This window comes from Meles meles, chromosome 7 (genome assembly GCF_922984935.1).
Source record: "Meles meles chromosome 7, mMelMel3.1 paternal haplotype, whole genome shotgun sequence".
Classification (NCBI taxonomy): Eukaryota; Metazoa; Chordata; class Mammalia; order Carnivora; family Mustelidae; genus Meles; species Meles meles.
Window position 1 is genome coordinate 94,021,990 of NC_060072.1, and position 11,981 is coordinate 94,033,970.

Genomic DNA, 11,981 nt, shown 5'->3' on the forward strand with positions numbered 1-11,981 from the left:
AAGAAAAAATACACTATATATTTTTTTTCTCTCTCTGCCAGTGCTTATGTTCATTTGGAAATACCTTATTTAATTAGCAAATTGACAACAATTCCTCAGGTTAATAGGAAAATGAAGTGCCTCACTAGAATATTTTAATTGAAAATATGACTCTAAAATATATAACCAGTGTTCTGAACTCACGTTGTTTTTATTTTGTTTTCATAAAATAATAAATTAGAGAAAATAGAGAAATCATGTTCCATTGCATAATTTCTTTGGTAACATATTAATAAGAATGACCAAATTTTTAATGAAAAATATAAATGACCTATAATAACAACTCATTGAAAATACTTTATCTTTTATATTTGCAGAAATCATACCTTCATGTGTCAGATGCAGACATTTATAAAATTGGGGTCAGTTTGTATAAACTTTTTTGCAACTTATTTTAAATGACTTTAAAATGTAATTATCTAAATGAATAAAATTATTTAAAGAATTGCTTATTTTTAAATAAATTATTTTCTACTTTTCTACTATGCCATGACATATAGCTTATATGTAATGTGAAAATTGAATTGCCTTTTGAGAAAGGTAAATATGTCATTATATATTCTAAATATTTTTTTCCTTTGTAAAGGAAAAAAGTTTTTTCACATTACTGAACTTATTGTTATAATAGTTTTAATTTATTATTTTGGATATTCTTGGGGGGATATTCTTTAATACTCATATTCTTAAACAATAAAAGATCCATTGAAACTTCAGTCTTTTTTTTAAAGATTTGATCTATTTATTTGTTGGAGGGAGAGAGAGAGAGAGAGAGAGAGAACAAGCAGGGGGAACTTCAGGCAGAGGAAGAAGCAGGCACCCCACTGAGCAGGGAGCCCCATGCTGGGGACTGGATCCCAGGATTCCAGAAACATGACCTGAGCCAAAGGCAATGCTTAACTAACTGAGCCGCCCAGGCATCCCAAAACTTTGTCTTTAGAGTGGATTGTCCTTCTCCTTGCTCAAATCCATTACTGGATTTTTGTACTTGTGGTTTTATCTGCTTATATTGTTTCAGTTTTTTTCTAGATTTGACTAGTATTTATTTTGTTGTGGTATCACACTTTGTTTTCTTTTGGTATTATCACACTCTTACACTCTTTTTCTTTTGTCATATTCTGTCTTCATCAGTAATTCATAGAAAAGTTGCAAGAGGCTATAGTGGGGCTCTAAATAAATATCACTTTAATATGAAACCTAAAGTTTCAAAATTTAACTGTGGGTCTTAATTCATTACACAGGCATTTTTATTTTGGTGAAATTAATAATTAAAATGAATGAATGATTTTTGAATCTGGAACCAAGATTTTATCTAGTTTATTTAAGAAATGAACAAATTTGGAATGGGTTACAACTGAGCTGGAAGTTTGTAAATAACAGTGAAAAATAAACTATTACAGATTTTGCAAGTCAATTTTTAAAACAGAGTTGACTTCTATTGTGCTTTTTAAAAATAGTGTCTGTTGCATGGTCCTAGATCATATCTCCAACCTCATGGAATATCTTCTCATAAATGGGCATATATGTGAATATGGATCCTTTTATGTATCATTTCCTGGATATAAAGCTACTCATATAGTTCCTTATCATTGTACCTTTTATTTCTATAATTTGTTTGAAATCACAAAAGAGAAATGAAGAACCATACAAAAACAGGTAGAGTTGATCCTTCTGAGACTGACAGATAATTCTCTGTTACAGATCATAATTTTCTTATTTCTATTTCTAAATTACATGCTGAGTATGATAGGAAACTTAACCATCCTTGCCCTTCCTCTACTGGATTCTCATCTCAAGACCCCAGTGTATTTTTTCCTCTGTAATTTCTCTTTCCTGGAAATTTCATTCACAAGTGTTTGCATCCCCAGATTCCTAATCACCATTGTAAGCAGAGAAAAGACCATTTCCTATAATGGCTGTATATCTCAGTTGTTTTTTTACATATTCTTGGGGGTTACAGAATTTTTTTCTTCTGGCAGCTATGTCCTATGACCATTATGTTGCCATCTGCAAACCTCTGCATTATACATCCATCATGAGCAACAGAATTTGTCATCAGATTGTACTCAGTTCCTGGGCAACTGGATTCCTGGCCATTTTCCCTCCATTGTTTTTGATTCTGAACCTGGATTTCTGTGCTTCCAATATCATTGATCACTTCATTTGTGACGTTTCTCCTGTCCTGCAACTTTCTTGCTCAGACACACATTTAATAGAACAGATTGCCTTTTTCTTGGCCTTGATGATCCTCATTGTCACGTTGTTATTACTAATCCTTTTTTACTCTTACATCATCAAGACAATTCTAAAATTCCCTTCGGTTCAGCAAAAGAAAAAAGCCTTTTTTTTTCCATTTTATTTATTTTTTCAGTGCAACAGTATTCATTCTTTTTGCACAACACCCAGTGCTCCATGCAAAACGTGCCCCCCCCACCACCCACCACCCGTTCCCCCAACCTCCCACCCCTGACCCTTCAAAACCCTCAGGTTGCCCCAACCTCCCACCCCTGACCCTTCAAAACCCTCAGGTTGTTTTTCAGAGTACATAGTCTCTTATGGTTCGCCTCCCCTCCCCAATGTCCATAGCCCGCTCCCCCTCTCCCAATCCCACCTCCCCCCAGCAACCCCCAGTTTGTTTTGTGAGATTAAGAGTCATTTATGGTTTGTCTCCCTCCCAATCCCATCTTGTTTCATTTACTCTTCTCCTATCCCCCTACCCCCCCATGTTGCTTCTCCATGTCCTCATATCAGGGAGATCATATGATAGTTGTCTTTCCTTTTTGACCTACTCTTCTCACATGATTGCTGTATCCATCACTTATGGTAGTTGCATATTCACATACATGAAGCCATCTGCAAATGAAAGAGTCACTTCAAGCAAAGGAGTAGCGGTGCTCAATACTTCAGTTGCCCCTATGTTGAATCCATTCATTTATACTCTGAGAAACCAGCAAGTTAATCAAGACTTCAGAGATGTGTTTAGTAAGATATTTTCTGCTTCAGATAAATAATACTGCCTGTTGAAATAAGTAACATAAAAACATAACAAGAACAGTGAAGAAAAATATCTTGACCCTTCCAGTGTAAGGATTGATCTTAAAAAAAAAAGAATTGATTGTTAATATTTAATTATTTGGATCACTTCAGCTTACTCGAACTTAGAAACTCTTTCCATTCTATATATTCTAACTTTAACTTTCTGTTCTTCAAAGTGAAACATTTCTATGTAAGAAATATGAAATTGCAAGTTTTTTTTCTAGACATGTTGTAGAATAAAATGAAAGACTGAGATTGTATTATACAATACAGGTGCTTGTAGAAGTGTGTTTATTAAATAATTTAAATAAATGTACCATGTTTTATTTAGAAGCCATGTTCTTTAAAATTTTTAGATTAATTGAGTTTTGTCATTATTAAATACACCTTAGATGTTCCAAGAGACCTTACACTTTAAAAAGGGTAATGTGAAGAAATATTTTGTAACTTGTTTTTTAAAATGTCAATTGTCAACATGGTAAAAAAAGAATAGGTTATTTTTTAATGAATCATACATTTCATTTGTGTGATTTTTAGTATGAATGTTGGCTAATTTTTTAAAATTTCAGTGGAAGATAAAATGTGATTTAATACACATGTAGTTTATTTCTCACACAATCCTTTTAAAAAACATAAAAGTTTAATCTTGTAAACATGTCAACAGATCTATTGACTAAATGGGAGTATATGAGAAATTTTGTTAGTTTTTAATTCTGTACAAGTTTTCCATAGTAAATGATGTCAAATATCAATTTTTCTTAATTCAAATGACTTCTTTAGTATAGAATTATGTTTTATTTTCTCCAGAGCTAGGGTCACTCTTAAGTGTCAGCTCTTAAGACACATAGATGCCACAACTCTTTAATTCTCCTATTGTATATTCCAGCTGGTTTATAGCATAGCTGTAATTAAGCTATTTGCTCAAGATTATCTTCCATATGTGTCAGTGGTATTTGTCTATGTCTATGTCTACAGTTACCATACATTTCTCTGGTCAATATTCTTGAAAGTATCTATTGACTAATTTTAATGAAATCATACCAAAACTAATCCATAACTCAAAAGTAGAAACCATAAATAATGATTGATCTTGACAATTACTTATACTTGTCAAAACTCATCAAATTGGATACTTAAGATCTATTCATTTCATGAGATGTAAATATTTTATTTAAAAAATTATGAAAAAATTGAATAGGGGATACTTGGTTTCTTTTTCACAGTGATACAATGATCAATTCTATAATTTCTTTGTTTACTCTAGGTTTATTCAAGTGTGGCATTGAAGAAAGTGATACCGAGGCTTCTCATTGTAGGAGAAACAAATTACAGTCATTTCTTAAGTAACCTGAATAGTGTATATTAGAATATGAAATATCAGTATGAATTCATTACACACACGCACACACACACACAGAGAGTCTTCTGAGAAGACTTTTAAGCAATAACACACCCACAGAACTAATGCCCATATTGGTTTTTATCTATCATTAACTAAAAGGAGCCTGGGGTCCTTTGATAAATGACAAGACAGTAGGACTGATCAAGGAAAGTATAAGAAAGTTAAAATCACCTGTTGTAGAGAAGTACTCAAAAATGAAGAGAACATATAAACAAAATTCAGAATCCAATTGGAAGAAGTTCCTACTCAACATATTTGGGTAATTTGGATGTCAAATAAATGATGACATTAATAAATTACAACTTATTGAGTAAAATGAGTATCCTTGAATCAATATTGCTTTCATGGTAAGTGAATAATATACATGGGAGAAAAGAAAGACCATCTTTAGAGTAAAATATACTTAACTACCAATATAGAAGTAATGATTAAGTTAGGAAATCATCAGTGAATGCTAAAACTAGTGGATGAAAGTTTCATGAGAAACAGGATAGTTATACAGTCTCAAAATATCTCCAAATAATTTCTTAGTATTACATGGAGAAAACAGTAACTTTGCAGTCAAGAGAGATTTGAAAGAGCCCACCTTAGGCAAGTGATCAGTTATCAATACCAGTGGAAAAATCAGCATTATATGGCTCTGGAAAACGTGGACTAAGAAGGATCTATCATCACTTCTGTTTTGTTCTTGAAAAACAAACAAACAAAACTCAGTTTAAACTTGAAGAAAAGTCAGATGAGCTTGAGTAACATGCCTTCTTCAAAAATTTCAAAACAATAAGGTGAAATATAGTCTGAGGAGCTGTTCTAGATTAACAGAGGTAAACAGAAATGAGAACTAAATGAAGTGTATAATCATGAATTATGCTGGATCCAGAGGGAATAAAAAGATATAAAAGATATCACTTGGAAAAATTTATAAAATTTTAATATAGACTATGGATTAGATAATATGTCAATGTCAGATTTTCTAATTCTGATCATTATACTTTGTGTATGTAATGTAATGATCTTATTAGGAAATATACTCTGAGATAGATAAGTAGACACAATGTCCAATTTATTATCAAATGGTTTAGAAAGTATATATATGTATATAGGCATATATACATATATATATATGCCTAACAAAAGACATTCTTTAGTCATTCATCTACTGAAGGGCATGTTGGTTCTTTCCACAGTTTGATAATTGTGGACATTGCTGCTATGAACATTGGGGTACATATGGCCCTTCTTTTCACTACATCTGTATCCTTGGGGTAAATACCCAGTAGTGCAATTGCAGGGTCGTAGGGTAGATAATGTCCAAATAAAGGAAAAATAAAAGCACACTTCCATTTAACATAATGTGACAAAATCTCTTGTGCCTCTTAACCTACTGCTCAAAAGAGGAGACACAAAGTCCCAATCACTTTACCCATCTTTTGGTGTTTGGATGATATGCATTCCTGTTCTAGCTGAGACACATAGTCCTTGTGATAGTCTGTAACTACTACTACTGCAATATAAAGCTATTATTTATTATCAATATTAGTATTTAGTTTCATATTTTATACTATAGGGGAATGGAAAAGTGGAAAAATTAAATAAATTTGAATGAAATGTGTGCTTGTGGTGGATAAGGATATGCATGTCAGGGGGCAGGACATTACCTTTCTCCCAACTCAATGTTTTACTTCACTGTCTTAAAATATTTATTTATTTATAAATAAAAGAATAATTTCTTCTTAAAAAGTTGTGTGTTAAGGAAAAAAAACTATTAATGTCTTGACTTCTGCAACTAGTCAGGTGGCAATAGTTGATATTTAAAATTTTCTTCTACTTCCATTTCCTTTTGTTTCTTTTTATATTTTATTGATATATAATTGGCATACAACATTGTGTAAGTGTAAAGTGTACAACATATCAGATTGGCAGATTAATATATTGCAATATGATTACCATTTTAACTTTAGTTAACACCTTTCATGTCACATAATTATAATTTCTTTTCTTGTCATGAGAACAAACTTGCAACTAATAAGTAAAATAAATTCTGGAGATCTAATGTACAGCATAGTGATTATAGACAACATACTATATAATAAACTGCAAAGTTGCTAAGAGAATAGGTCTGCTCCCATTTCAGTATTTCCTTTGCCCTCATCTAACATGTCAGCTGGTCATAGAGTCTTTCCAGATTGAGTGAACTAAATCTACATTCCTGAGAAGTCTGTGATGTCGTGTTGGTCTATGTTGGTTCTTTATCATCTATCATAGGTCATGAGACAATAAAGAGGTATGTTAGGCAATATCCTGAATTCTATTCTATTATAATCTTCCCTGGTCCATGATTTCCTCTTGAGAATCTGAATTATTTACCCCATCCAGGATAATAACATACTTCTGTACCCATTGGCTCAACAGAATACCATGCACAAATTGGACAGGTGGTAATTTCAGCTTCTAGTTCAATAGAACTATTGCTGTGTTGCCTAATAGAATTATTCATCCCTTTGGAACTAAGATCTACATACCAGCAGAAAATATTCACTGGCAGGTCCATAGGGGTAATACTTAAGAGACACAATACAATTTTCATGCTTTCGTTCTCAGAGTTTTATATCCTGCCTTTGTTTCCCTTGTCTCTGGCGACATAAGACAGTCTCCAACGAATGGTGTTGGAAAAACTGCACAGCAACATGCAAAAGAATGCAAAAGAATGGAAATGGACCACTTTTTTACACCATACACAAAAAACAAATTCAAAATGGATTAAAGGCATAAATGACAATAGAAAACCATCAAAATCCTAGAGGAAAACACAGGCAGTAGTAACCTGTTGGACATTGGTCACAGCAACATCTTTCTAGATAGGTCTCTGGAGACAAAGGAAACAAAAGCAAAAATAAACTATTGGACCTTCATCAAAATTAAATGCTTGAGCACTGTAAAGGAAACAATCAACAAAACTAAAAGGCAACCTACAGAATGGGAGAAGATATTTGAAAATGACATATCTGGGGTGCCTGGGTGGCTCATTGGGTTAAAGCCTCTGCCTTCAGCTCAGGTCCCAGGGTCCTGGGATCGAGCCCCATGTTGAACTCTCTGCTCAGAAGGGAGCCTGATTCCCTTCCTCTCTCTTTGCCTGTTTGTGACTCTGTCTGTCAAATAAAGAAATAAATAAAATATAAAAAAAAAGAAAAAAGAAAATGACATATCTGATAAAAGGTTAGTATTCAAAATGTATAGAGAACTTATAAAACTCAACACCCCAAAAATGAATAATACAGTTAAAAAAATGGGCAGAAAACATAAATGGATATTTTTCCAAAAGAAACATACAGATGGCTAATGAACACATGAAAAGATGCTCAACATCACTTATCATCAAGGAAATACAAAGCAAAACTACAATGAGATATCACTACACACCCATCAGAATGGCTAAAATTAACAATGCAGGAAACAACACGTGTTGCCAAGGATGCATAGAAAGAGAACCCTCCTGCACTGTTGGTGGGAATGCAAATTGGTGCAACCACTCTGGAAAACAGTATAAAGCTTCCTCAAAAAGTTAAAAATACAACTACCCTACATTCCAGTAATTGCACTACTAGGTATTTATCCGAAAGATACAAAAATACTAATTCGAAAGGATATATGCACCTTCATGTCTATAGCAGCATTATCAACCACAGCCAAATTATGGAAAGAGCCCAAGTTTCCACTGATATGAAAGAATAAAAAAGATGTGGTCTATGTATGCAGTGGAATATTACTAAGCCATCAAAAAGAATGATATGGAGCACCTGGATGGCTCAGTGGGTTAAAGCCTCTGCCGTAGGCTCAGGTCATGGTCCTGGGGTCCTGGGATCAACACCTCATTGGGCTTTCTGCTCAGCGGGGAGCCAGCTTCCTCTTCTCTCTCTCCCTTACTCTCTGCCTACTTGTGATCTCTATCTGTCAAGTAAATGAATAAAATCTTTAAAAAAAAAAGAATGATATGCCATTTGCAATGACATGGATGGAGCTAGAGAGCATTATGATAAGAGAAATAGGTCGTTCAGAGAAAGACAAATACCATGTGATTTCACTTGCATGTGGAACTTAAGAAACAGGTGGAAATGAACACAAGGAGAAAGAGAGGCAAACCTAGAAACAGACTCTAAACTATAGAGAACAAACTGATGGTTACTGGAAAGAAAGTGAGTGGGGGCATGAGTTAAATAGGTGATGGGGTTAAGGAGGGCATTTGTGATGAACACTTATTGTATGTAAGTGATCAATCACTATATCTGAAACTAATCTTTCACTGTATTCTAACTGACTGGAATTTTAATAATTAAATTTAATAAAAGTTTAAAGAAAAAGGAATAATACACAAAGAACAAAAGTTTGAACTTTTTTAAATTTTTTTTAAGATTTTATTTATTTATTTATTTGTTTATTTAATTCGTTTATTTGTTTATTTACAGCATAACAGTGTTCATTGTTTTGGCATCACACCCAGTGCTCCATGCAGTAGGTGCCCTCCCTATTACCCACCACCTGGTTCCTCAACCTCCCAACCACCCCCGCCCCTTCAAAACCCACTGGTTGTTTTTCAGAGTCCATAGTCTCTCATGGTTCATCTCCCCTTCCAGTTTCCCTCAACTCCCTCTCCTCTCCATCTCCCCATGTCCTCCATGTTATTTGTTATGCTCCACAAATAAGTGAGACCATATGATATTTGACTCTCTCTGCTTGACTTATTTCGCTCAGCAAAATTTCTTCCAGTCCCGTCCATGTTGCTACAAAAGTTGGGTATTCATCCTTTCTGATGGAGGCATAATACTCCATTGTGTATATGTACCACATCTTCCTTATCCATTCATCCGTTGAAGGGCATCTTGGTTCTTTCCACAGTTTGGCGACTGTGGCCATTGCTGCAATAAACATTGGAGTACAGATGGCCCTTCTTTTCACTACATCTGTATCTTTGGGGTAAACACCCAGCAGTGCAATTGCAGGGTCATAGGGAAGCTCTATTCTTAATTTCTTCAGGAGTCTCCACACTGTTCTCCAAAGTGGCTGCACTAACTTGCATTCCCACCAACAGTGGAAGAGGGTTCCCCTTTCTCCACATCCTCTCCAACACACATTGTTTCCTGTCTTGTTAATTTTGGCCATTCTGACTGGTGTCAGGTGGTATCTCAATGTTGTTTTAATTTGAATCTCCCTGATGGCTAGTGAGGATGAACATTTTTTCATGTGTCTGATAGCCATTTATATGTCTTCGTTGGAGACATGTCTGTTCATATCTTCTGCCCATTTTTCGATATGATTATCTGTTTTGTGTGTGTTGAGTTTGAGAAGTTCTTTATAGATCCTGGATATCAACCTTTTGTCTGTACTGTCATTTGCAAATATCTTCTCCCATTCCGTGGGTTGCCTTTTTGTTTTGTTGACTGTTTTCTTTGCTGTGCAGAAGCTCTGGGCAGTATAGACATTTTAAAAATGTTTATTCTTCCCATCCAAGAGCATGGAACAGTCTTCCATCTTTTTGTGTCTTCTTCAGTTTCTTTCATGAGTGTTCTGTAGTTCCTCGAGTACAGGTCCTTTACCTCTTTGGTTAGGTTTATTCCCAGGTATCTTATGGTTCTTGGTGCTATAGTAAATGGAATCGATTCTCTAATTTCCCTTTCTGTATTTTCATTGTTAGTGTATAAGAAAGCCACTGATTTCTGTACATTGACTTTATATCCTGCCACGTTACTGAATTGCTGTATGAGTTCTAGTAGTTTGGGGATGGAGTCTTTGGGGTTTTCCATATAAAGAATCATGTCATCTGCGAAGAGAGAGAGTTTGACTTCTTCCTTGCCAATTTGGATAACTTTAATTTCTCTTTGTTGTCTGAGTGCCGTTGCTAGGACTTCTAATACGATGTTGAACAAGAGTGGTGAGAGTGAGCATCCTTGTCGTGTTCCTGATCTCAACGGGAAGGCTGCAAGCTATTTCCCATTGAGGATGATATTTGCTGTGGGTCTTTCATAGATAGATTTTATGAAGTTCAAGAATGTTCCCTCTATCCCTATATTTTGAAGCGTTTTCATCAGGAACAGATGCTGGATTTTGTCAAATGCTTTTTCTGCATCAATTGAGAGGACCATGTGGTTCTTCTCTCTTCTCTTATTGATTCGTTCTATCACATTGATTGATGTACAAATGTTGAACCAACCTTGTAACCCAGGGATGAATCCCACCTGGTCATGGTGGATAACCTTTTTAATGTGCAGCTGGATCCTGTTTGCTAGGATTTTGTTGAGAATCTTTACATCCATATTCATCAGTGATATTGGTCTAAAATTCTCCTTTTTGGTAGGGTCTTTGCCTGGTTTGGGGATCAGGGTAATGCTGGCTTCATAAAAAGAGTCTGGAAGTTTTCCTTCTGCTTCAATTTTTTGGAACAACTTCAGGACAATTGGTGTTATTTCTTCTTTGAAAGTTTGGTAGAGGTGCGCCTGGGTGGCTCAGTGGGTTAAAGCCTCTGCCTTCGGCTCAGGTCATGATCCCAGAGTCCTGGGATCGAGCCCCGCATCGGGCTCTCTTCTCAGCAGGGAGCCTGCTTCCTCCTCTCTCTCTCTGCCTACTTGTAAGTTCTGTCTTAAAAAAAAAAAAAAAAAAAAAAAAAAAAAAAAAAAAAAAAAAAAAAAAGTGGTGTTGAAAGTTTGGTAGAATTCCCCAGGGAATCCGTCAGGTCCTGGGCTCTTTTTTTTTTCGCAGGTTTTTGATCACTGCTTCAATCTCATTACTAGATATAGGTCTATTCAGGTTCTCAATTTCTTCCTGGTTCAATTTTGGGAGGTTATAGTTTTCCAGGAATGCATCCATTTCATCTAGGTTGCTTAGCTTATTGGCATATAACTGTTGGTAATAATTTCTGATGATTGTTTCTATTTCCTTGGTGTTAGTTGTGATCTCTCCCTTTTCATTCATAATTTTATTAATTTGGGCTTTCTCTCTTTTCTTTTGGATTAGTGTGGCCAATGGCTTATCGATCTTATTGATTCTTTCAAAAAAACAGCTTCTAGTTTCATTGATACGTTCTACTCTATCTCTCGTTTCTACTTCATTGATCTCTGCTCTAATCTTGATTATTTCCCTTCTTGCATGTGGAGTTGGTTTGATATGTTGTTGATTCTCCAGTTCTTTAAGGTGTAGAGACAGCTGGTGTATTCTGGATTTTTCAATGTTTTTGAGGGCGGCTTGGATGGCTATGTATTTCCCCCTTAGAACCGCCTTTGCTGTATCCCATAGGTTTTGGACAGAAGTGTCTTCATTCTCATTGGTTTCCATGAATTGTTTAAGTTCATCTTTGATCTCCTGCTTGATCCAAGCATTCTTAAGCAAGGTGGTCTTTAGCTTCTAGGTGTTTGAGTTCCTTCTGAACTTTTCCTTGTGATTGAGTTCCAGTTTCAAAGCATTGTGATCTGAGAATATGCAGGGAATAATGTCAGTCTTTTGGTATCAGTTGAGTCCTGCT

General features: G+C 35.0%; 1 pseudogene; it reads left to right on the plus strand.

Moving 5' to 3' along the window:
* Positions 1–1,670: 1,670 nt before the first annotated feature.
* Positions 1,671–3,047, plus strand: LOC123946680 (annotated as a pseudogene).
* The last annotated feature ends 8,934 nt before the right edge of the window (positions 3,048–11,981 follow it).